A 26,701-nucleotide genomic window follows, 5' to 3' on the forward strand; every position below is an offset into this window, starting at 1 on the left:
CTCCTCTTTGCGCGCCTGAGGCAAATGCCTCACTTGCCTCGTCCTTGTTACGGCACTGGCCCTGGCAGACCTGGTACCCTTACATGCTGCACATGTCAGTCTGTCCTCCACGAACTCTCCCGATGAGGTCGGACCTCCTATCCCAAGACAACAGTCAGATCCCCCATCCACAGCTGCAGAAGCTCCACCTGAAAGCGTGGCTCCTCCATGGTTCCAAGTAGATGAATTAACCTGTTCAGAACAGGTCAAGCACATATTACTGAATAGCAGATGGGACGTAATATTTACCTTCAAAAGTGGAAACGTTTCTCTGTATGATGCCTGCATAAAGGGCTCATTCCCTACATCACACCCCTTCCTGTAGTGCTGGATTACCTGGTAGAGCTCAAGAATTCAGGACTATTATTCAGCTCTATCAAAGTACTTCTCATGGCAGCTAACACTTTTTACGACAAAATCGAAGGATTCTCGGCATTTACACATCCAACCACCAAACGCTTCCTCAAGGGGCGTCAGAACCTTTACCCCGAAGTATACCTTCCCACGCCCACGTGGGATCTGAACCTAGTCCTCCGGGGACTCATGAGGTCTCCCTTTGAACCTCTAGCTACCTCCTCTTTACTACACATGTCAATGAAGTTAGCATTCCTAGTTGCCATCATATCACCTAGAAGGGTGAGTGAAATAAACACATTGATGGCCAATCTTCCCTGTACAGTCTTCTTTAAGGATAAGGTCACAATGCAATCTCACCCTAAATTCCTCCCGAAGGTGGTGTCCAAATTTCACATCAACCAGCTGATACACCACCCCACGTTCTACCCTACCCCCACAAAACCCCACAGGAGTCTGTATTGTTGTCAGAAGAGCAATAGCCTTCTATTTAGACAGACCAAAACCATTGTGTAGACTCCCCTCTCATCTCCACAAGCAATGACTTTCCAAATGGATATTGCATTGTATTCAATTATGCTACCAGACCCAGAACATAAAACTCCTTGCTGGGGTCAGGTCCCACTCTATTTAAGCCATGTCAACATCTGTGGCATTCCTACACAACGTACCCATTCTGGACATTTGCAAAGCCTCCATATGGGCATCAGATCACACTTTTGTCAAGCTCTATGCCATCACACAGGATGCCAGGGTGGATGCCATAGTAGGCCTTATGTCCTCTCTGCTGCTATGATGCACATAATTCCAAAGTCCCCCCAACCATAGTGGGTACTGCTCTACATTTACCTGGAGTGGAGCACCGACAGGGACAGCACTCGAAGAAGAAGAGAGGGTTACTCACCTTGTGCAGCAACAGGTTATTCAAGATGTGTGTCCCTGTGGGTGCTCCACTACCCACTCTCCTCCCCTCTACTTTGGAGTTCAAGTACAAGGACTCCTCAATAGAGAAGTAACTGAGAGGGTTGGGCTGTGCATGTGCTCCAGAGACTCAAACGACACAGTGAAACAGCAGCTGCACACATGCGGCTTGACCAGGCACTGCCACCAAGATCTCTGATCAATGGTGCCAGGACACACTGTTACCTGAAGTGGAGCACCCACAGGGACACACATCTCGAAGAACCTCAGTTACTGCACAAGGTGAGTAACCCTCTCTTTTTCAGTCATAAAATTTAAACTTTACATTGGGACAGGAGATCTTGTTGTTGTGTTTGTACAGTGCCTAGGGCAATGAGATCCTGGTCCATTAGAGGGATTCCTAGATACAACTGCAGTTCTAATCATATAGTTTCATTTTAAGTTCAATAAGCACTGCAGATGTTGGAGCTGTTTTTTTGTCATGTAATTAGGGTCACTTACCACTAGGGGCCAATATATTACAGTGTTTCAGATCCTTGACTCTAGATTACTCATGCCTCTACATACAGGATATGTGTGGAACAATCTGCTTTTCTATTCTCAACTCTCTACTGGGCGACAGAATAAGATGTACATATGGATCAGTAACTATTTTTGCTTTTGCATGCCTCACTGTATGTACGCCTTTCATTTTGCATTGTTGGAACAGAACTGCTACCTGCTGTAGGCTGAACCTTCCAGGCAATAGGAACCAGTTTGATCAAGTAAACTGATCAAACTAGGGGCTGGCCCAAACTAGGGGAGGAAAATCGATCTTAGATATGCAACTTCAGCTACGTGAATAACATAGCTGAAGTCGAATATCTAAGATCGAATTACTCACCCGTCCAGACGGCGCGGGATCGATGTCCGCGGCTCTCCGTGTCGATTCCGGAACTCCGTTGGGGTTGATGGAGTTCTGGAATCGATATAAGCGCGCTCGGGGATCGATATATCGCGTCTAGATTAGACATGATATATCGATCCCTGAGCAATCGATTTTAACCCGCCGATACGGCGGGGTAGTCTGGACGTGGGCTAGGAGAAGTTGCAGAGCAAGTGTCTGCATGTGTGTGTGTGTGCACACAGTAGCGTGTTGAATTTAATTTGTTTCTTTTAATTGTGTGACTTTCACTGATAACTGAAACTACAGACTTGTCTATGAAAAGTCAAGGTATGTGATGAAATCAAAGAACACTTTCTATAGTATCTGTTGTTTCTATCAGCAAGTTTATAGAATTTTTTCCCACATGCATATCCACGCACCAGTTTAACAGAATGGCAGACTAAGGAAAGGTTAAAGCCAGACACATAGCCCAAGGCCAATGGGTTTTAAGCTTTTAATTAAAAGTGAACTGTAACATGTTAAAAGTGAGTTGAGCAATTTTTATCTACACCATGTTTTTTTCAAATCTGTGTTAGAGCTGTGTTCGGATCCTGCTGGGGAAAGTCTCCAGTGCAATGTCCTAAAGGGGAATGTTTTGAAAGCCTTGTTCAGCATTGGTGTGCTGTAAGAATACTGAAACAACATGATGGTAAAAACACCAGCACTCAATCTGTAGGATAGCTTCCTCTAGGGTAGAAAAATGCTTATGAATTTCCCTAGTTGGGACCAGCAGGTTTTTGCTAACATTTAGCACATCTGATGGCATTTCCATGTGGATAATGTGGATGTGATCAGTCAGTTTTGAAAGTAGTTTCCTTTAACATTGTTTTGGTAATGCTATTTCACTTTCTCAGTCCAGGTTCACTTGGCATTAGTGGAGTCAGCACTTTTATTGGAGTTTAGTGTTTGAAAGGAAAAATCATCAAAGAATTTACACAGGAAAATTTTGCTTTTACTACTCACCATTCATAATGATCATTTTGGATCAAAGCTCAGTTTGCCCCAAACAGTTCCTCTTTGCCTTTTGCTTATGACGGTCAGTGTAAGAATCAAATTAGAATTTATTTCCTTTGATGTTTTCACAGGCAGAAACAAACTTTGCACCATCTGGAGTACAACTAGGCTGCAAATAAAAAAAATATGACTGTGCAGTGCTAATTGAAACGTGATTGACTTCTCTTGGCTCTCTAGGTTATTTGGTTTGGTGTACACCTGGCTGCCTGAGGAAGTTCGTATGTCCAGGGATTCAAATAGGCCTCGTCTACTCTGAGGTGGCTGCATCCAAACAGTGGAGGCTGTTCCAGTGGGTATACTTGTGAAGAGTTAGAGAGAATCCAGCAGTTCACAGAATTATCAATGCAACAGTCACTTCCCTCCACCTCTGGAATAGCAGATACACACACTATTTGAAAGATGTTATTCTCCAGGTAGAGTGCTGCTTTTGGGTCAGGACCATGATCACAGACTGGCGAGGCCAAATATATGTTTGTGTTCCTCAAACTTGGGGCCTATGGCAATGACTGAAAAACTTCCAGTTAAGGAAGGAGAATTTCTGTACCTCTGTAGTGACCTACAACTGACACTGCAGCATTGGCCCATGAGAGAGAGAGTTCTCATGGAAAGAATGGTAGTTGCCTTGCAGAAAATGGCTATCCTGGGGTTATTCCTAGCCAATAAGTCATCAGATTGGGGTAGGACAGTGAGCTGTAGCAGGCACATGACCAAAATGGTTGAGAATTACAGTTTCGGTGTTCAGCCTAAAGCCTTGTCTACGCAGGGACATCCAGGAAAGTGGATTTGAAGAGGATAAATTAAACCACACTAAACCCTCTGAATGAGGGCGTTCACACAAATACAGATTAATTATCCTGGATGGCCATGTGTAGACAAGCCCTAAATTAGCAATGTGCAGTGCACACACTGAGATGGATGGTGGGGAACTGGGGATGGATTGCACAAATCATTGGCCTAAATGTTATCGGTTGTTTCTATTTTAAGCCATATCTTCTGTGTGTGTAGTAAATCACTTTTAATAGTTGTCTGTATGTGTCACTTGCATGGAGAGGGATTTTATGAAGTAGAGAATTTTAGGTGTATTAGTTGCACAATACTCATTACTATTTGCAACTCTGTTTCTATTTATATATGCCTTTTGGTTTTCTGTGGCTTATTAATCATTTTTATTTGTTCTGGTGAGGTATTAGGAGGAGGGAGTTGCTGTTGAATTGATATTAAAGTACAGTATGATTATACTAAAAAGGCACTTTTAATCATCTACTTTGTTATACAAACTCAAGCAGTTGCAATATCAAACCAAGGTGCTATATTTAACTACAAGGGCAATACAGTTGAGTCAGAGGACCCTAGGTAGGCATGGTTAACCACAAGCTATCAGGGTTTCTGTGGAATTGGAGCCACCTGATAACCTGGCTGCTTTCAATAAACCACAGGAAGGTATGTGAGTAAGTACTGCCTCTTATGACATGGCTACACTTGCAGATGTAGAGCGCTGAGAGTTAAACCAGCCCTCGGAGACCGCAGCAGGGAAAGCTTTGCAGTATGTTCACATTGTCAGCTGCAAGCGCACTAGCTTGGCCACATTTGTGGCACTTGCAGCGGCACTGGGAATGGTGCATTATGGGCAGCTATCCCACAGAGCATCTCTTCCCATTCTGGTGCTGTGGCTTGTGGGAAGGGTGTGTGGGGGGCTTTCTGGGTCCTGTCTCAATGTCTCGTAATGCATCATTTTGCATCCCAGCAATCCCTGTGCTTCCATCCACATTTGGCGCCATCTTTCAACATTTTTTGTACTGTGTGCTCTGTCCTCCCTTTCGGTCTGCAGTAATGGATCCCGAACTGCTGAGGAATATGCTGATGGGTCTCGCCAGCATGTCATGAATTACAGTCGAGTTACTCCTTAAGCTACAAACTGACAGTGAGGAGTCCGACGATGATGTCGACTCGCTTAACACATACAACACAGGATTGCTTGTGGCATTCATGGACATGTTCACCACAGCAGAACACCGCTTTTGGCTCGGGAAACAAGCATTGAGTGGTGGGATCACACTGTCATGCAAGTCTGGGTTGACGAGCAGTGGCTGCAGAATTTTTGGATGAGAAAAGCCACTTTCATGGGACTGTGTGCTGAGCTGACCCCCAACCTGCGGCTCAAGGACACAAGATTGAGAGCTGCCCTGCCAGTAGAGAAGTGAGTGTAACGTTGCACTCTATATGATTTTATTAAAGTATGCTGATGATTGTGAACATAATATAACTAAAATATAATTCATGAAAAAGGTCTCTTGTAAGGTATCGTTACAAAGCTTATAATCTACTGAGTGTGGTCATCATATTTGTATACATGTATCACTCTTGTATCAGAAACTAGAAATATGAAATATAACTCTGAGGGCCTATTGTAATTATGCAAATTGTGGATCATTAATGGTGCTTTGGAATCTTGATGGCTCCCAACAACCAGGACAATTAACTATAGATGGCTCTGTTTTACTTGTAAATCTTCCTGTATAGGTGTGTGGTGGCAAGTAGGTAATGAAATCTTACAGTGACATGTGATCATGTCACTTGAACTTGAATCCATCTTTTAACCTGGTGCTTTTCCATTGAGAGAGAGGGAGTGGGAACCCAGAGAGGGACAAAGGATTCCCACCTTATGCAAAAGATATATAAGTGGGTGGAACAGAACAAAGGAGGCAGCTATCATGAGAAATCCCCTAGCTACCACCTGAACTGGACTAAGGGCTGTACCAGGGGAAAAGATTGTGCCCAGACTAGGAAGGCATCCAGTCTGTGATAGAAACTTATTGAAACATCTCTGAGGGTGACATTTTATGTGTATTCAGTTTTATTACTGTATTAGGCTTAGACTGGCATGTTTTATTTTATTTTACTTGGTAATTCACTTTGTTCTGTCTGTAACTGCTTGGAACCACATAAATCCTACTTTCTGTGTTTAATAAAACCACTTCTTACTTATTAATTAACCCAGAGTATGTATTAATACCTGGGGGATGGCAAACAGATGTGCATATCTCTCTATGAGTGTTATAGAGGGCGAACAATTTATGAGTTTACTCTGTATAAGCTTTATACAGGGTAAAACTAATTTATTTGGGGTTTGGACCCCACTGGGAGTTGGGCATCTGAGTGTTAAAGACAGGAACACTTCTCAAATTGCTTTCAGCTAAGTGTGCAGCTTTAGGGCACGTGGTTCAGACCCTGGGTCTGTGTTGGAGCAGACTGGCATGTCTAGCTCAACAAGACAGGGTGCTGGAGTCCCAAGCTGGCAGGGAAAGCAGGGCAGAAGTAGTCTTGTCATATCAGATGGCAGTTTCCAAGGGGGTTTCTGTGATCCAGCCCATCACAGCGGGTGGCTATTGCAATCTGGAAGCTCCAGACAGCTACTGGTCGATCGCTAACCAGTTTGGAGGGGAAAAGTCGACTGTTGGAATCATGTTGATGCAAGTTTTCAGGGCCATTAATTGAATCCTGCTCAAAAGAACCATGACTCTGGGTAATGTGCATGACATTGTGGCTGGCTTTGCATAAATTAGTTTCCCTAACTGTGGCGGGGCAATAATTGAGACGCATATTCCAATTTCCGATATGACAACACCCGCCAGTCTACCTATCATAGAACGATAGAATATCAGGGTTGGAAGGGACCTCAGGAGGTCATCTAGTCCAACCCCCTCCTCAAAGCAGGACCAATTCCTAATCAATCCTCATCCCAGCCAGGGCTTTGTCAAGCCTGACCTTAAAAACCTCTGAGGAAGAAGATTCCACCACCTCCCTAGGTAACCCATTCCAGTAATTCACCACCTTCCTAGTGAAAAGGTTTTTCCTAATATCCAACCTAAACCTCCCCCACTGCAACTTGAGACCATTCTCTCTTAGCACCCTTGGATGCAGTGCACCCGGCCCCATGGACTTGTGCTCGTCTAGCTTTTCTAAATAGTCCTGAACCATGTTTTATTCACTTCCTTCCCATGCTGTGTTGCCCAATGCAGTAGTCTGGAAGCTGACTTTGTTTGTGAAAAAAGCATTGAGTACATTAGCTTTTTCCACATCCTCTGTCACTAGGTTGCCTCCCTCATTCAGTAAGGGGCCCACACTTTCCTTGACCTTCTTCTTGTTGCTGACATACCTGAAGAAACCCATCTTGTTACTCTTAATATATCTTGTGAGCTGCAACTATAAGTCTGATTTGGCCTTCCTGATTTCACTCCTGCATGCCTGACACCTAACCTCCGAGTACATAAATCAGAAGGTGTATTTCTCTATGGTCCTCCAGGCACTTGTGGATCACCATGGGTATTTCATTGACATTAATTCAGGCTGGTCTGGAGAGGTGCAAGGCCTGTTTAGAAAGCTGCAAGCCAGGACTTTCTTCCCTGACCAGAAGATCACTGTTGGGGATGTTGAAATGCCCATTGTGATCCTTGGAGACCCCGCTTACCCTTCTTTTCCCATTGGTCCTTTTGGTCAGGTGCCAACTAGGTTAATTGAACTGATTAGTCCCTTACAGGTAAGGGGATTCTGTACCTCTGGCCTGGAGGATGTAGCCAAGTGATGACTCACCGGTGTGGTGCCTCCTGCTGGTTGTCCTTGGAATTAGCTCGATTCCAGCCTGGAGTGCCCTCTGCAGGCCGGTGGCTTGCCTGCCTCAGGCCCTGTGTCCCTCTCGGACCCTGGTGCCCTTTACCTAGGGGTTCTACCCCAACAGTACCCCCTCACTGTGGGTCTCCCCTCCCAGGGGAATATTAGAATATTAGAGTTCTTCTTCGAGTGATTGCTCACATCCATTCCAGTTAGGTGTGCGCGCCGTGCGTGCACGTTCGTCGGAAACTTTTTTACCCTAGCAACTCCAGTGGGCCGGCAGGTCGCCCCCTGGAGTGGCGCCGCCATGGCGCCCAATATATATCCCTGCCGGCCCACCCGCTCCTCAGTTCCTTCTTACCGCCGTGTCGGTCGTTGGAACTGTGGAGCGCGGCATAGCTGTCCTCCACGTCCCTAGCTCTCCTTGTTTTTCTATCGTTATCTCTATTGTAGTTGTTAATTAGACTGTTAGTTAGATAGTAGTAGTTAAGTGTTAAGTAGTTGTAAATAGTTTTTCGCCGGGGGCTTAGCCCTTCCCGGCACCCGGCACCGGGCTCATGCCTGGTTCGCCGGGCTTCAAGCAGTGTGCGGCCTGCAAGAAGCCTATGCCCACGAGCGACCCCCACGACGCGTGCCTGAAGTGCCTGGGGGAATCGCATAGATCCGACAAGTGCCGCATCTGCAAGGCTTTTAAGCCAAGGACTAAGAAGGAGAGGGATCAAAGGCTCCGGACTCTCCTCCTGGAGGCGGCACTTGACCCGGCGGCTTCGCAGGCCGTGATGTCGGCGCCGGCACCGGATCGCACCGGCACCGAGAAGACTCCCCGGCACCGACCTTCTCCGGCACCGGGGACAGAGCCTAGGCCGTCGAAGTCCACTACTCCGGCCAGGCACACCCGAGTGGAGCGCCCGGCCTCAGCATCGGCCGCGGCGCCGCCGGCACCGTCGACTCCGGGCCCGGCGGGTCCGTCGAGTCCGGTGCCGCCAAGCTCCCCCATGACATCTGGGGTCGAGATAGTGGTGCCATCTACACCAGAGACCTTCGCCTCGGCACGGGACCTCATAGCCATGACCGAGCCCACTCAGCTACCACCCCCGGTACCTCCGGTGCGGGTTGTGTCCAGAGGCAAGCCTATGATGTCGGCACCGTCCCGGGACTCTCGTTCTCGCTCCAGGTCCCGACGTCAAGGTGGCTCCAGATCCCGCCGCCGCTCGCAGTCCCGGCACCGCTCCCCTCAGCGGTACCGGTCGTACTCGCGGCGCCGGTCGACACCGAGACGGTCGCGGTCAGAGTCCAGCCGTCGTTACCGGCACCGCGAGTCCAGGAGCCGATCCAGACGTTCGCCGCACCGGTCGACCTCCCGGCGCCGAGCTGGTGGCAGGTCCCGGTCCCGGTCGACCTCCCGGTACCGAACCGGTGGCAGGTCCCGATCCCGGCACCGAAGCGGCGCCCGGTACCGATCCAGATCCCGGCACCGTGGCAGAACTCGGTCCCGCTCCCGGCACCGTTACGACTCCCGGCACCGGTCCCCGGCACCGAGAAGATCGCCCGTGCCGGCCCGCGCGGACCATTACCATCCAGGGTCCGCTCCGCCATGGCCCTCGAGGCAGCCGTCCGTGTCTTCGCTGGCGGACAGTGGGTACGCGCTGGGCACCGACCGGCAGGCGGCGCTGTTCAGCGAGCCTCCACAGCAGGACGCAGCCCCACAGCAATGGGGTTTCTGGACACCCTGGGCGTATCATCAGGCCCAGGGCCCCCAACAGCTCCCTGCTAGGCCGGCGACTGCAGAGCGCAGGGCACCTGAGGCCTCGTTGTCTCACCCCCCTCCCTCCCCGGATGGGGAGGAAGGATCCAAGCAACAGGACTCCACTTTGGCTCCTGAGGCAGAGGCGAGGGCCGAGGGAGACCCCCCTTTAGACACCTTCTTGCCGGGGGTCTCCTCATCTTCTTCCCCTGATGAAGCGGTGGCTGGGACCTCCTCCAACAGCCCCCCCCCGCTGGACCTCAGGGCGCACCAGGACCTCCTCCGGCGAGTAGCCCAAAACCTGAGTCTACAAGCCGAGGAGGTCTCGGAGGTAGAGGACCCTATTGTCACCATCCTCTCCGCAGACGCTCCCACCAGGGTCGCCCTGCCGTTCATACGGACCATCCAGGCCAACGCCACCACCATCTGGCAGTCCCCGGCCTCCATTCCTCCCACTGCGAAGGGCGTCGAGAGGAAGTACATGGCTCCTTCTAAGGGCTACGAGTACCTCCACGTACACCCGACTCCGTGTTCCCTGGTGGTCCAATCCGTCAATGATAAGGAGCGTCATGGTCAGGAGGCTCCAGCCCCCAAATCCAGGGAGGCTAGGCGGATGGACCTCCTCGGCCGTAAGGTGTACTCGGCGGGGGCGCTGCAACTCAGGGTCTCCAACCAACAGGCCCTGTTAAGTAGATACGCCTTTAACTCCTGGGTGGCAGCAGACAAATTCAAGGAGCTGTTGCCACAAGACGCTCGTCAGGAGTTTGCGGCCATCTTAGAGGAAGGCAAGAAGGTCGCACGCACGTCCTTGCAAGCCTCTCTGGACGCTGCGGATTCGGCTGCCCGTACCCTCGCGTCGGGTGTAACAATGCGTCGCCTCTCCTGGCTGCAGGTTTCCGGCCTTCCGCCGGAGCTCCAGCACACAATACAGGACCTTCCTTTTGAAGGCCAAGGGCTGTTTTCGGATAAGACAGACCCTAGACTAAAGAATCTAAAAGACAACCGCGTCATCATGAGGTCACTGGGGATGCACACTCCAGTGACGCAGCGCAGACCCTTCCGGCCGCAGCAACAGCAACAACAGCGCAGGCCGTATCTCCAGTTCCGCCAGCGGCAGGACCTTAACAGGCGCCGCGGCAGGAACGGAAGGCGCAGGCACTCGGGGAACCAAGGGGGCCAAAACCAAGGCTCCTCTAAGCCCCCGCCTGGTCCCAAGCCTTCATTTTGAAGGTGCGCCCGAGGGCGCAGTAACAGTTTCCCCATTGGATCCTTTCCCCCCGTTTTCCAACCGCCTTTCTTTTTTCCTCCCGGCGTGGTCCCTAATAACATCAGACCGCTGGGTCTTACGCACGGTGCAGTCGGGATACCGCCTGCAGTTTGTTTCATTTCCTCCTCCCCGCCCCCCTTCCTCGTCCCTCTTCAGGGACCCCTCTCACGAGCAATTCCTTCGGCAGGAGGTGCAGACGCTCCTCCGCAAAGGAGCTATAGAGGCGGTGCCGGAGAACGAGAAAGGCAAGGGGTTTTATTCCCGCTACTTTCTGATCCCCAAGGCCAAGGGAGGCCTCAGGCCCATCCTCGACCTGCGAGAGCTCAACAAGTACCTGGTGAAGTTGAAGTTCCGCATGGTTTCCTTGGGGACCATTATCCCATCCCTGGATCCGGGAGACTGGTACGCCGCCCTCGACATGCAGGACGCGTATTTCCACATTGCTATCTGGCCACCCCACAGACGTTTCCTTCGCTTCGTTGTGGGGTCTCTGCATTACCAATTTGCAGTCCTCCCATTTGGCTTGTCCACGGCCCCGAGAGTGTTTACGAAATGCATGGCAGTTGTTGTGGCGCAGCTTCGGCGCAGTCGTATCCACGTGTTCCCGTATCTGGACGATTGGTTGATTCGGGGCACGTCGGAACAACAAGTCTGCAGCCATGTCCGTGTGATCACCGACATGTTCGCCACTCTGGGCCTCTTGGTGAACACAGACAAGTCCACCCTGGCCCCCACACAAAGGGTGGAATTCATCGGGGCCGTCCTGGACGCCACTGTGGGCAGGGCCTTGCTGCCATTGCAGCGGTTCCAGGCCTTGTCGGCAATCGTGCAACGACTACAGACAGCCCCCCTGACGTCAGTGAGGACGTGTCTAACCCTGTTAGGCCACATGGCGGCCTGTACTTTCGTGACCAATTACGCTCGGCTCCGCATGAGGCCACTCCAGCTGTGGCTCATCAGTCATTACAGGCCGACAAGACAGCCACTAGATATGTTAATCACGATCCCCCAGAGGGTCTTAGATTCTCTCGGCTGGTGGCTGGACCAGTCAGTGTTGTGTGCGGGTCTCCCCTTCCACCCATCTCAGCCCTCGGTGTCCCTAACAACAGATGCCTCAGATCTCGGCTGGGGGGCCCACGCAGGGACCCTGAGGACGCAGGGCCTGTGGTCCCAGGAGGAGGTGCGGCTACACATCAACATGCGGGAGTTGAGAGCGGTCCGTCTTGCTTGTCAAACGTTCTGTCATCAGCTCCAGGGTCGTTGTGTCGCGGTGTTCACCGACAACACGACGACCATGTATTATATCAACAAGCAGGGCGGCACCAGATCCTCCTCCCTGTGCCACGAGGCGATACGACTCTGGGACTTTTGTGTAGCCCACTCCATTCACCTCATGGCTTCCTTCCTCCCCGGAGTACGCAACACGCTGGCGGATCGATTGAGCAGATCCTTCCTGTCACACGAGTGGTCCCTTCGCCCGGACGTCGCCCTCTCCATCTTCCGGAGGTGGGGTTATCCCCGGGTGGACCTCTTCGCGGCCAAGGGGAACAGGAAGTGCCAAGCGTTCTGCTCCTTTCAGGGCAGGGAACCCGGGTCGATAGCGGATGCCTTCCTCATCCAGTGGTCGACCCACCTGTACTATGCATTTCCCCCATTCCCGTTGGTCCACAGGGTCCTTCTGAAGGTGCGCAGGGACAGGGCTCATGTGATCATGGTAGCCCCGGCGTGGCCCAGACAGCACTGGTACCCCATGCTGCTGGACCTGGCCATAGCCGACCCAGTTCCCCTGCCCCTTCATCCGGACCTGATTACCCAGGAGCACGGGACCCTCTGTCACCCGGACCTGCAGTCGCTGCACCTAGCGGCGTGGCTCCTGCGTGGCTGACTGGCTCTGAGCTGCGCTGTTCCACGCCGGTGAGGGAAGTGCTCTTGGGCAGCAGAAAGCCGTCCACAAGAGCGACATATTTGGCCAAATGGAAGCGATTCTCCTATTGGTGCGTGGAGAGAAATCTCCGCCCTATGGAAGTTTCAGTAGCCAACATCTTAGACTACATTTGGTCCCTCAAAGGGCAAGGTCTGGCCATATCGTCGTTACGAGTCCACCTAGCGGCTATCTCCACCTTTCACCCGGGTGCGGATGGTAACTCTGTTTTTTCCCACCCGACGGTGTCTAGATTCCTTAAGGGGCTGGAACGTTTATACCCTAACGTCCGTCCCCCTGCTCCAACCTGGGATCTTAACCTGGTGTTGTCCCGACTCATGGGGCCCCCCTTTGAGCCGTTAGCTACTTGCTCCCTGCTTTACCTCTCTTGGAAGACGGCCTTTCTAGTAGCTATCACTTCAGCTAGACGGGTGTCGGAACTCCGGGCTCTTGTGGTAGACCCCCCATACACGGTCTTCCACAAGGACAAGGTGCAGCTGAGACCACACCCTGCTTTTCTCCCCAAGGTGGTCTCAGCCTTCCACGTCAACCAAGAGATATTCCTCCCGGTTTTTTTCCCGAAACCTCACTCCTCAGGCAGGGAGCAGCAGCTCCACTCGCTTGATGTCCGTAGGGCTCTCGCGTTCTACGTGGAGAGGACCAAGCCCTTCCGCAAATCCCCCCAGCTTTTCGTGGCAGTAGCGGACCGCATGAAAGGGCTTCCTATCTCCTCCCAGAGGTTATCCTCTTGGGTAACGTCCTGCATCAGGACCTGCTATGACTTGGCCCACGTCCCTACGGGCCGTGTGACTGCGCATTCTACCAGGGCGCAGGCGTCGTCGCTGGCTTTCCTCGCCCGTGTGCCCATCCAGGAAATCTGTCGGGCAGCGACCTGGTCATCGGTCCACACCTTTGCTTCCCACTACGCCCTGGTCCAGCAGTCTAGAGAGGATGCGGCCTTCGGATCTGCAGTGCTCCATGCCGCGACTTCTCGCTCCGACCCCACCGCCTAGGTATGGCTTGGGATTCACCTAACTGGAATGGATGTGAGCAATCACTCGAAGAAGAAAAGACGGTTACTCACCTTTGTAACTGTTGTTCTTCGAGATGTGTTGCTCACATCCATTCCACACCCGCCCTCCTTCCCCACTGTCGGAGTCGCCGGCAAGAAGGAACTGAGGAGCGGGTGGGCCGGCAGGGATATATATTGGGCGCCATGGCGGCGCCACTCCAGGGGGCGACCTGCCGGCCCACTGGAGTTGCTAGGGTAAAAAAGTTTCCGACGAACGTGCACGCGCGGCGCGCACACCTAACTGGAATGGATGTGAGCAACACATCTCGAAGAACAACAGTTACAAAGGTGAGTAACCGTCTTTTGTAGAGCCTTTTGAATGAAAAGTGAACATGTCAAATAACTTGATGGAGTTTACTTCTCCAAAACATGCCAAGCAACTTGTGTGTTTATCGGATGCTGGGAAAACCAAAGGGGGTAAGTCATGTCTGTTAAATTCTAGCTGCTTGATCTTTGGATGCACATTCCTGGAATCAAAGATGATGGTTTCAAACTATCTAAAAACCTAAGCTAAGCTATCTGGATAATTTTTTTGTTCTTCGTTTAAACTCTGACTTAAAACTTTCCCGGTCTAAAAGGCACTGAAGAAAAGGATCCAGCTGAAGCATAATGGAGCAGTTCCTGAACATTCAACTAGACACAGTAGGAAGGAACTGAGGTGACTGGGGTACTTCACAAACACTGAAGGAAGGGATGGAAGGAGTGTGTGAATGTTCCAGCGGCCCCCTGCTCGTTAAACTGCCACTAGCTAAGCTGCTCCTGGTGGCTGCATCCCATGAGCAGGAATGTACAGAGGCCACTTGAAGAAGGTGATGTTTCTGCTCAATTCGAGTTGTGTATGGATGCATTAATGATGTGTATCTCTTGTTTTGTGCTAGATTTTCTGGGAGATGGCAGTGGTGCAGGGATTTCTGCTTAGGAACTGTCAAATACAATTCATGGTTTTCCTTTTATTGGACCAGTGATGGGGAGATCACTGATGATTCTCCAGGCCAAAGGAGCTTTGATGTCTATTTTGTTTGGTACATGGTTTACATTAAACAAATCTTACATTGCATGTGTGGGTTTTCTCTTTCTATAACTGGGAACTACAGGATCTCTGGGAGACTATGCAAGATTATTCTCAGCATTTCCTTTGTCTTTAACCTCCACTTGTTTCTCTTATTCCTATTACTTTTACTTCCTGGTTAAGGGTAGGACCTGATTAGATCACCCTATCATATAGAAAAATGCTATTAGGTGAAGGGTGGGTGAAGTTTTTGTTGCTGGCCACTGTCTGAAGGAATAAGGCCCTGACCCCTCATGGGGCCTCAAGTGGGTGAAGTTTGAAATCAACAAGGCTCCATTGCAGCACCAAGGTCCCAAATTGTAATAGTCACCTTTTGAAACAAGCATATAAGTGTGCATGAAAAAGCTGAATAACACACACAACTTTTAATGTTATGTTTTATTCAGAGCAGAACCCGTATTTCAGGATTTTTGTTTACTGGCTGAATCTAGGATCTATTGCATATTTGAATAATAACACCACAAACCACGGTATATCTTTGAAAACAGGATTGTCAGTTTCTTGGATTCCTCATTTCCTGTGGGTTTCCTCTTCATCTACATTGCATTTGAACTATTTTTTTTCCCTAATAGGCTACACCCTTCCCAGCAAGCCAACTGCCTTATATTATTGTCAGGAAAGGCTAAACATTTTTAAAGCAGCTTTAAGCCCTCACCCTGGAAAAGTACACACTGCTTATGAATAGTTGAAAGTGATAGGGAAATGCATTAAATGGAGCCAACTAGGAGAAAAAATAGTCCTCCATACTAGAATAGGTGTTCTAGATACTCTTTTATTATCAGGAATATCTTTCTTGCTTATGTATCAATGAGTATGCCATACCTCCATCCTTTTGAGTGGCATTAGATTGGTTCTTAGGGTGTGAGATCGGTAAGGCCCTGAACCTGTCATCTTATTCACAGGGCCAGACTCCAGTGTCCACATAATGCCCTATTAACTTAAATCCTACTGTGTGTGCATGGAAGGGTCTGTGCATGTGGATCAGATTGTAGGCTTGGTGGTTAATGCATATTTGACAAATACACAAACATGTCAATGCATGTTGCATATTTAAAGTGTACTGTGAAATCTTAAGAGCTTGAGTGGTATAACTATCACTGCACTTAAGGAAGTGGGATTGGACAGTTAAGAGCAGGCTTATAGAGGCCAAACATACAGCTGGGATTCACACACTTAACTTTTCTTTTAACTTTAACAAATTCTGTGTTTATTTCTAGAGGGAGAAGGAACCAGGGCAACCAGAAGAAAGGCCGACTGTGGTAGGTAGCTAAGAGTGGCTACATCTTCTAAAAGGGCACTGAGGTTTAAACATCACTGCTTTGCCTGCTGTTGCTGCATGTAAGGCCCAGCTCCGTGGCACTGCAGCAAGGCCGTGGCCACACCGTCCCTTTTCTGTAGCTTGTTTGGGGCTAGCACCACACAAACTAGGAGTGAAATGGGCAGGCTAGTGGGTGTGGTACCTTGCCTGGCATTAATCTCACGGCTCGCTCAGCTTTCCCACTAAGTGTCCCCACACAGCTGGGCTCTAACTATTGCCCCGTCACAGAAGGGGGGTGGCAGCCACGGCCAGAACTAAAAGCTGCACCTCCTGCTGCCCCCGGCCTGTGTTCTGGCCACCGGCTCTTGTCAGGAGCCCCGGCTGTCCGCGGTGCTCGGCCCCGCCTACGTGGGCTTGTGAAGGGCCAATTGGCAAGTTCCGGCCTCCCAACTTGTGGGAAGCGCGGGGGTGGCTCCGCCCCGTCCCACCAGATCTCGGAGTCGGTGCTGGCCAATTACGGTTGGGTCCGCTGGGCTCGTGATGGCCGCTTGAAGGGCGAGTGCGCGAGAGCAAGGGCCGGGATCCCGAACTAGCACGCGGGCCGGTGCGGACGGTTGGAAACGGCGGTGTGTGAGGTCGGCGCGCGGTAGGTTGCGAGGGGCTGTGCAGACAGTCGCCGTTCGGGAGCGCTGGGGCGGGGCGGGGAAGTCGCCACTCGCCCGGCGCGACTGAGCTCGGAGACCTGGTGGTTGCTGGGGCTCTGGACCTGAGCAGGGGCCACGCGGGTCTGTGCCGAACAGCCGGGCTACTTCTCCCTCTCTTCGGCCCTTCCGGGGGTGGGGTGAGCTGGTTTCTCTTGCTCCCGCAGCCGAGGGGGGATGTGGGGCTCATAGGGCCGTTGGGGCCGAGAGCGAGTCTCTGCCCCCCCCCCAGGTGTGCGTGTGGGGGGGCGCGGGTTCTAGTCTCTGTCCCGGAGCCTGAGGTCTGGTCCCTACGGGTCGAGCAGCGCTTGGGGACTCTGCCCGCCGTGACAGCCCCGGCCCTGCGCTCCGCGGGGGGCTGCACGGGAACCGGCCCTGCAGGTGCTTTCCTTGCTCGCGGTGCCCCTTTCTTCCCCCCATGGGATAGGCAGAGCCAGAAGGCCGAGGGTGTGCCGGGACAGGTGGTGCCCACTGCCTTCCGTGCGTGGAGAAAGGTGCTGCTCTTATCTGTCCTGTAGTTACGGCCCACAAGCTGGGTGGGGGTGGGGAGAGCCAGGGACATGTTCATAAACAAGCTTTCCGTACCCGTAACAGTGGCAGCATCTCAGTTTCCTTGTCTGGCTGCTGAAAGTTAGGGTATGCTCATCTTCCCTGATCATGGGTGGGCAGCTAACACTATCTGGTGCCAGCTCCTTGGGATACGGCCTGTGGAAATGTTCACTTGCTCTTTCACTAGTTTTTGAAACTTTAAAACTTATCTTCCCCCTCACCCCCCGCCAAAAAACAACAACCCCACACACAACAAAAGTTGAGTTCATTTCATTGTTATAGAAGCTTCTTTTATTACAGTCTAAATTAGGGATGTAAAATATTAAATGGTTAACTGGTAAGGATTAGTCTTACTGTTAACCTGTCCTAACCATTAATCCCCCTCCCTGGGGCTGGCCACCCCTGTCATGGCCCCAGCCCATCCCCCTTTAATCTAACTGATTAAACGATATAATTTTAATAGTTTAAATGGTTAACATTTTAAAGGATATTTACATCCTTATTCTAAACACTTCTAACTGGCTTTTAGGGTTAAGCTCTCAGACAGTTAAAAGTAGTGGCAGCCCTTGTTTACAAAACTTCAGTCTTTTTTTAATATAAATCATTACATTGGCACCTATATACTCATTACTGTAATTCTGGTACAGTATCTTGTTAAGTTTAATATACATAGTCTGTTTAGAAAGAAGTTTGCAACGTGTTATGCAGTCCTTGTGCATGAGGGGCAGTATATAAATGTAATTGAGTTGCCTACCGCTGAACTTCTGGAGGCTCCTACGGAGAGAGAGGTCACAATTGTTAGTGCTCAGTTATGACATTCTACACTGTAAGACAGAAAATGAAGAAATATTGATAGTCTGTTTAAAAGAGCAAGATGTGAATGTGCCAGAGAATCAAGTTGTCGTTTATAGTAGCTTATTTTCTTGCCAAACAATCTTTTTTAAAATGAATTGCAATATGGAACATTCTTCAAAAAGTTCTTGCCCATGTGTATCAAAATCATAGTGACGTTTTCATACTGACTTTGTGGGAAATGTTCTGTGTGTTCCAGACAAACCAGCTGGGAGATGCAAGGCACTTTGTAACATGTTTTTTAGGAATTATGCTTGAAAATTCACCACCGGTTCCTTTAATACACTGCAAAGAGGGTTGGTTTTTTTTGCTTGTACATTTAAACTATTTTGCAGTTGTGATGTTTTTATAATAGCTTTAAGTTTCTTAGCTAGAAAAAGGGAGATTGCAAGTTTTTTTCTTATTTTAAAAACTGCTTCAGATTTTAAATTCTTGCTTTTTTTTAAAGAAAGGAACATTTTATTTTGAATCCAGCAATTAAAAAAAAAATTAGAAGTACTTCTCACTATGTATAGCTGGAAATCTGTTTCCAGGTAAAATTTTAAATTTTGTTTTCCAAATTTTGTACTTATACTGTGCTCATCACTATGGTATCTGGATGCTTTACAACATTATCTAAACATCTAATTAAAAATGGTATTTCAGAGTTTACTGAGACTGCTGACCAACTTACTGCAAAATGTGTTTCTGTATACCAAATTTGTAACTTATTATGAGTTTAACACTTAACTAATAGTTTTTTAAAGTTAAATATTGATGTCTTTCCTAATAACTGATCACTTATTTAATTTTTGTACTGGAATCCCCGCTTTAAACGTTGGTGGCAGTAGAGAGGACAGATGAGGGAAAGGGAGAAAAAAGGTAAAATAGAGGGGAACATAGGCAACTTCATGGCGACCACAGGGAAAGGTTTAATCGATCACATGCAGTTTAAGGCTAGAAGGGAGCATTAAATGATCTAGTCTGACCTCCTGTATATCACAGGCCATTCAATTGCACCTGGTTACTCGTGTGTTGAGTCCAAATTTCATTCCTCAGAAGACTGAATTGTTGTGTGCCATAGGCAGAAAACAAGAGAAACTGAGATGCTGTCAGTGCTGGAGGCCCCTGCAGTGTCAGGAAATATATTAGATGGGATGTGACCTGATGATCCTAGCTGGTGATCCATGCTGGGGAGGAAAGTGACAAACTTCTCAAGGTCCCTGCCAATCTGACCTGAGGGAAAACTCCTTCATAACCTTAAATCTGTAAATCAGTTGAACCCTGAGTATGTGAGAGAGAGACACCAGATAAGCATTTAAGAGAATATTCTTTATACCACCTCAGAACATGGTCCACCCTCTCCGGTGTCCCATGTTCAGCAGTGGTCAATGCCTGATGCCTCAGTGGAAGGTGAAAAAAATAAAATAAATAAATCCCAGACTATGTCTGGCCAATTATGCATCAGAGAAAAAATTCCTTCTTGATTCCTTCTTGACCCCTGGAGGCAACTTACTGAAACCCGGAAGGCCTGGTCTACGCTCAGGGGGGATCGATCTAAGATACGCAACTTCAGCTACAAGAATAGCGTTGCTGAAGTCGACGTATCTTAGATCTACTTAGAATCATTTACTTCACGTCCTCACAGCGTGGGATCGATGGTCACTGCTCCCCCATCGACTTTGCTTTCTCCTCTCGCTGAGCTCGAGTTCAGCAGTCAACGGGACGCCGATCGGGGATCGATTTATCATGTCTACACTACATGTGATAAATTGATCCCTGATAGATCGATCACTACCTGCCGATCCGGCAGGTAGTGTAGACGTACCCAAAGTATGAAATTTGGTTATAATCACTGTCTTAAAGTGGAACTGCAAGTGTTACACGCATGCTGAGTGATGCAGAGCTACCTGTTCTCTCTGTGGCTCCTGAAAGGAGGAACTGAACAGGGGGATTCATAGACTCCAAGGCCAGAAGGTACCACCACAGTCCTCCAGCCTGACCTTGCACCGAGCGGCGATAGAATTTTTCCCAGAAGCTGGATTAAAGCACATCATCTTGAAAGATATTTAATCTTGTTTTAAAGGCTCCAAGCCATGGTAGGTCCAGTACCTCCCTTTCTGAGGTGTGTGTTCCAAAACTTAATCCCACTCACTGCTAGGAAACTGTTTTATGTCAAGGTTGAGTGTGTATAACTTCAGCTTCCAGCCAGTGACTCTTGTTATGCCTTCGTCTAGGAGATTGAAAAGCCCCTCACTATCAGATATTTTTTCCACATGTGATTACCTATACACAGTGATCAAGTCATATCTCAACTGTCTCTCCAATAAGCTGAATAGATTGAGCTCCTTAAGCATCATATTATAAGGTTTGTTTTTCAGCCCTATAATCATTTTTGTGGCCCTTCTTTGAACTCTCTCCAGTATTTGTACATGTTTCTTGTAGTGTGGGCATAGAATTGGATGCAGGATTCTAGTAGCAGTCTTACAAATGATTTGTACATAAGCAAGCTCACTTCCCTAGTTCTACTTGATATTCCCCTTGATATATATCTGGTTATTGCATTAGTCCTTTTGCCATAGCATTGCACTGAGAACTCATGTTGAAGTTGTTATCCATGATTCCTAAGTCCTTTTCTGACTCACTGCTTTCCAAGACACTCCTATTTTGCAGGCGTAGCCCATGTTCTTTGTTCTCATGTGCATTACGTTGCAGTTGGCTGTATTAAAATGAATTTTGTTGGCAGAAATAATGCAGATGGCGGGGAGTGGGGCTTGCAGGAATAAAGTCCTAAAACAGGACTCATTCCCTTGAGCCAGCCACATGTGATCTTATTCATCACCATTCTTCTCAGTGTCTTCATTGGGAGTGGCTCTGAGATATTACCACCTCCAGTGTTACCGATTAGCGGATGATAACTGCTGTACATATTTCTCATCAGAGGCAATGGGTTGTCATTACCTGATACAAGTAAGCATATGGTTTATCCTAGTAAACTTTGAGTTGAATGGGTTAGGGAGGGAGAGGGGGACTCTTTGAGGTAGCAACTTCAGTGTAGTAACTTCACTCGTCTATCGAGGTACCTGCCCTCTGATCCTTAAAATGGCTTGCAATCTTTAGGTCTTACTGAAATTGTTATGAGGGCCAAAGTTAAGTGTGAATTACTTGATAATAACTAGTCGGGGATGCTGCCTGAATAGGGGCCAAGACAAGCTGTGGCCCATTTCTAGACTAGGGGGTACTTTTTAGGGAAACTCAGATTATGTCATACTGGCACTTTGCATGCCTCACGGACAGCTATGTTAGATTGTGACTCCAATTCAGGGTCTTAGTTCTAATGTATAAAGTCCTTTATGGACTAAAGCCTAGGTGTCTTGCTTACCATATCTCCATCAGTGACTCCAAAGACTTTTGTGCTAAGAAGGGGCCCTATAACTGACTGAGAGCTTACCTAGGGATGAGTTCTTTAAAGCCTGGGCTGGGCATTTGGAAGGTCATAGAATCATAGAATATCAGGGTTGGAAGGGACCTCAGGAGGTCATCTAGTCCAACCCCCCTGCTCAAAGCAGGACCAGTCCCCAGCTAAATCATCCCAGCCAGAGCTTTGTCAAGCCTGACCTTAAAAACCTCTAAGGAAGAAGATTCCACCACATCCCTAGGTAACCCATTCCAGTGTTTCACAACCCTTCTAGTGAAAAAGTTTCCTGTAATATCCAACCTAAACCTCCCCTACTGTAACCTGAGACCATTACTCCTTGTTTTGTCATCTAGTACCACTGAAAACAGTCTAGATCCATCCCTTTTCAGGTAATTGAAAGCAGCTATCAAATCCCTTGCCCCTTCTCTTCTGTAGGCTATATAATCCCAGTTCCCTCAGCCTCTCCTTATAAGTCATGATCTCCAGCTCCCTAATCATTTTTGTTGCCCTCCGCTGGACTCTTTCCAATTTTTCCACATCCTTCTTGTAGTGCGGTGCCCAAAACTGGACACAGTGCTCCAAATGAGTCCTCACCAATGCTGAATAGAGGGGAATAATGGTGTCCCTTGATCTGTTGGCAATGCCCCTACTTATGCAGGCCAAAATGCTGTTAGCCTTCTTGGCAACAGTCAACAGGCTGTTGACTCCTATCCAGCATCTTGTCCACTGTAACCCCTAGTTCCTTTTCTGCATAACTGCTGCTTAGCCACTCGGTCCCTAGTGTGTAGCAGTGCATGAGATTCTTCCATCCTAAGTGCGGACTCTGCACTTGTCCTTGTTGAACCTCATCAGATTGCTTTTGGCCCAATCCTCTAATTTGTCTAGGTCCCTCTGTATCCCATCCCTACCCTCCAGCATATCTATCCTCCCAGTTTAGTGTCATCTGCAAATTTGGTGAGGGTGCAATCCATGCCATCCTCCAGATCATTAATGAAGATACTGAGCAAAACTGACCCTTGCGGCACTCCACTTGATACTGGCTGCCAACTAGATATGGAGCCGTTGAGCCCGATGATCTAGCCAGCTTTCTACCCACCTTATAGTCCATTCATCCAACCCATACTTTAACTTGCCGGCAAGAATACTGTTGGAGACCGTATCAAAAGCTTTGCTAAAGTCAAGAAATAACACGTCCACTGCTTTCCCCTCATCCACGGAGCCAGTTATCTCGTTGTAGAAGGCAATTAGGTTTGTCAAGCATGACTTGCCCTTGGTGAATCCATACTGACTGTTCCTGATCACTTTCCTCTCCTCTAAGTGCTTCAGAATTGATGCCTTGAGGACCTGCTCCATGATTTTTGTAGAGACTGAGGTGATGCTGACTGGCCTGTCGTTCTCCGATCCTCCTCCTTCCCTTTTTTTAAAGATGGGCACTACATTTAGCCTTTTTCCAGTCATCCAGGACCTACCCGATCGCCATGAATTTTCAAAGATAATGGCCAATAGCTCTGCAATCACATCCGCCAACTCCTTTAGCATCCTCGGTTGCAGTGCACCCGGCCCCGTGGGCTTGTGCTCGTCCAGCTTTTCTAAATAGTCCTGAACCACTTCCTTCTTCACAGAGGGCTGGTCACTTCCTCCCCATACTATGCTGCCCAGTGCAACAGTCTGGGAGCTGACCTTGTTTATGAAGAAGCAAAAAAAGCATTGAGTACATTAGTTTTTTCCATATCCTCTGTCACTAGGTTGCCTCCCCCATTCAGTAAGGGGCCCACACTTTCCTTGACCACCACCTTGTTGCTAACGTACTTGTAGAAACCCTTCTTGTTACTCCTAACATCTCTTGCTAACTGTAACTCCAAGTGTGATTTGGCCTTCCTGATTTCACTCCTGCATTCCTGAGCAATATTTTTATACTCCTCCCTAGTCATTTGTCCAGTCTTCCACTTCTTGTAAGCTGCTTTTTTGTGTTTAAGATCAGCAAGGATTTCACTATTAAGCCAAGCTGGTCGCCTGCCATAGTTACTATTCTTTCTATGTATCGGGATGGTTTGTCCCTGCAATCTCAATACAATTCTTTAAAATACAGCCAGCTCTCCTGGATACTTTTCCCCCTCATGTTGTTCTCCCAGGGGATCCTGCCCATCAGTTCCCCGAGGGAGTCAAAGTCTGCTTTTCTGAAGTCCAGGATTTATATTCAGTGCTTGACTGTGGAAATGTATCACCATGCATCAGGAGGAACCTGAGACCGATGTGTCGCAGAGCACCTGAAATGAGGAGTCATGGGTAATGACAGATGTATTACATTTGTATTTTGTGCCTAGATACTATCATTAGGTATTGAAAAATGTACCAGGTACATGTTAGCTAGAGAGCTTTACATCCAAATCTGGATAAATGATAAATTTGGGGGTAGGAGAAGAGAGACTACTTCCCCATCAGTGTTCAGAAGCAGCACCCATGTGAGAAGTCCAGCTCCCCTGCTACCAGCTGCTGGGAAGTGGATTTTTATCACAGTGCTGATCCCACATCCTGCCTGGGGCTAGACTTATGCACATGTGCGTGTGCACTTTTAGCTCGTAGCTATATTGTAAATTTGAATTTCTAACTGCTGGCAAAAATTAAGTTTTTTCTGTCATTAGTTGTTTCAGACCCTTCTGGGTCCTGCTAGATTAGAGGTTGTTGGAGGAGTCTCCACTGTTACGCCCCTTCTCCAGAGCTTCTTTACTGCAAGATGAGATGTCTCCACTACTCTTCTTCTTCTTCAATCTCCCTTGTTTGCGTCTCTTTCCTCTGAGAATAACTTAAGTGCTTGCTACTGCTGCTAATAACTTTCTCTTCAGGGTAGGGACCATGTCTAATACTAGGTTTGTATAGTGTCTAATATAGTAGGGATGCTGTAATATTTTGCTTTTTGTAATAATTGCTTTCCCAAGTAGTAGCATGAAACTGACTTGATTCTTGATAGTTTCACAGTTGCCTGCAAGGTTCTGCATGGAAGTAGTGAAAACATCAGAGCATTAATTTAATTTAAATTTAAAGGGACATGTCATTTTGAAATCCAGTCACTTAAAAAAAGTTAAGTTTCAGATGTTGCACTTCATCCTGAATCCTCCTGCCAATTTTTGTGGTTTTTAAAACCACACTTTGTTATTTTAAAGATTTTTCTTTCTTCTTGTTATGTGGAAATAAACATACAAGCAGGGGAAATAGTGTATAGTGTGAAAATAAATACAAAATGGTGTGTGTGCATATATAATTATACACACACACACACCCACTAAACTGTGGGGAAGCATATTTTTCTCTAATCTTAGTGATAGTAATTTTAGGTAACAGTAGTAGGCAAATAATTTCAGCTGTGGTGTGGGTGGGTGTGTGGTTTTTTTTGTTTTTTGTTTTTTTTTGCTACTGTCCCTCCTAAATCTTGTTGCTTGTCACACCTTTGAGCAGGAGAGGTACAGGAGCTGCCTGCCTACAGGCTCAGTAAGACAACAGTTGACCAGTTTGCATTGAAGGCTGTCTTTGCATAAGGTCTGACCACTTGTTTTTTTAATGAAAACTTTTTTGGGGGTATGAATGTATGTCCCTTAATTCTACTGTGCAAGCTTCCCACTTGCCCAGATTATGTAGACAAGTAGATTTTTTTTCAAACTGTCTGTAGTGAAGAGTGCATTAGAAATAAATTGATATGGTTTTTTTAAAGAAAAAGTATGTTTATTAGAGAACAAATACATTAGAAATTAAGCCCAACATTCAATTTATGTTCTTATGTGGTAGCTGAATGGAGAGAGCTAAAAGTACGGTTTCTGTGTAGTTGAGGGTTGTGCAGGTTCTATGTGAAATTGAGGAAATCAGCACCGCAAGAGACAGTGTAGCATTCTTCACAGTGGCTTGTAAAATGACATGTTCTGGGGAATCTTGCAGTACCAATTTATGATGCTGCCATTTAAAGGCACAGGCTGGATCCTTGGCCCCACTGTTTTTCTTTGTGCTGCTCTGGTGGTGTAAAGCAAACTTAAAGTTGGCACAAGTGGCCTGCTGAGGAGTCCTGCTGTGATGTAGAGCTGGTGTATCTGGCTATCTGCTATCCGCACACCCATTGGAACCTCTAGTGCAGGGGATGTGACTGAGGAAAAGGGAGCATGGCTAGTCCTTTGTGCTTAAACAATTCCTAGTTGCTAAAACTGTCCCTTGGGCCTATTGTAGATGGTACAGTTTAGAGCAGACACAGAACTACTGTCCAAGTTACTTCTTTGTGACAGGACTGTCAATCCACAGGATCTCCAAAAGTGATGCTAAGTCACCTTTTCCATGTTCCTTTCCCCAAACTGCAGTGGGCACAAAGTGGCCCAGATCATCAGGATCAAACAGAGTGCAAACAACAAACAAAGTTTGTTTTTTTTTTTCTTTTGATTCATGTCATCACTAGAAGTGTAGTTTTCCTTCTTGCTGTATTTTCAAGCAAAATATTAGTGATGAGCACTTCATATTGGGTGTGCTAATTGAATGGCAACATTTTCAACAGTAACTGATATTTTTGCATACTTAATCTGGTTGGCATGCTGACTCCCTAATAATCTGGAACTGTTTGTCTGTTTCAGAAGCCTACGTCTTGAGGCTTCCTTGCCACCCAGCACTGGTTGGAATAATTTAGACTCGGTGCTAGTCATTCGCTGTTCAAGTTTCTTCTCACTACTTGCTCCCATGATCTCTGCCCATACTTTCCTGTTTCCTGTCCATATTTCTGATTGAGTGTTTGGTTCGTTACTGCTTTTTTTGTTTTTGTTTTTATTTTTTGCTTCCCCAGTAGTTGGCTTTTTCAAACTCATTTTGATCAATTTTATTTTTTTAAATAGTTTGATTATTTTGATAGTTGAACAAATAAGTACAAGAGGACTCCATGTATAATTTTTTTTTAATGTAGAATTATGCTTTCCATTTGTAGAATCTTCATTTTGAAATGTTGTTTAATGAAAAATACCTATTTTTTCTTAGGCATTATTCTCT

The 26,701-nt window shown here is 47.8% G+C and overlaps 1 protein-coding gene across 6 annotated transcripts in view; it reads left to right on the top strand.

The window, feature by feature from the left end:
* The first annotated feature begins 16,673 nt into the window (after positions 1 to 16,673).
* Positions 16,674 to 26,701, top strand: part of FARP2 (FERM, ARH/RhoGEF and pleckstrin domain protein 2) — a 204,823-nt gene continuing 194,795 nt past the window's right edge. For 4 of the 6 annotated variants that reach the window (XR_007775960.1, XM_050965341.1, XM_050965344.1 and 1 more), the window contains exon 1: positions 16,674 to 16,827. The gene's annotated coding sequence lies outside the window, so the exon portion shown is untranslated. Of the gene's footprint in view, positions 16,828 to 20,208; positions 20,373 to 23,833; positions 23,978 to 26,701 lie in introns of those variants that run through there. The other 2 variants (XM_050965343.1, XM_050965342.1) reach the window with 2 other exon arrangements.

This window comes from Gopherus flavomarginatus, chromosome 8 (genome assembly GCF_025201925.1).
Source record: "Gopherus flavomarginatus isolate rGopFla2 chromosome 8, rGopFla2.mat.asm, whole genome shotgun sequence".
Lineage (NCBI taxonomy): Eukaryota > Metazoa > Chordata > Testudines > Testudinidae > Gopherus > Gopherus flavomarginatus.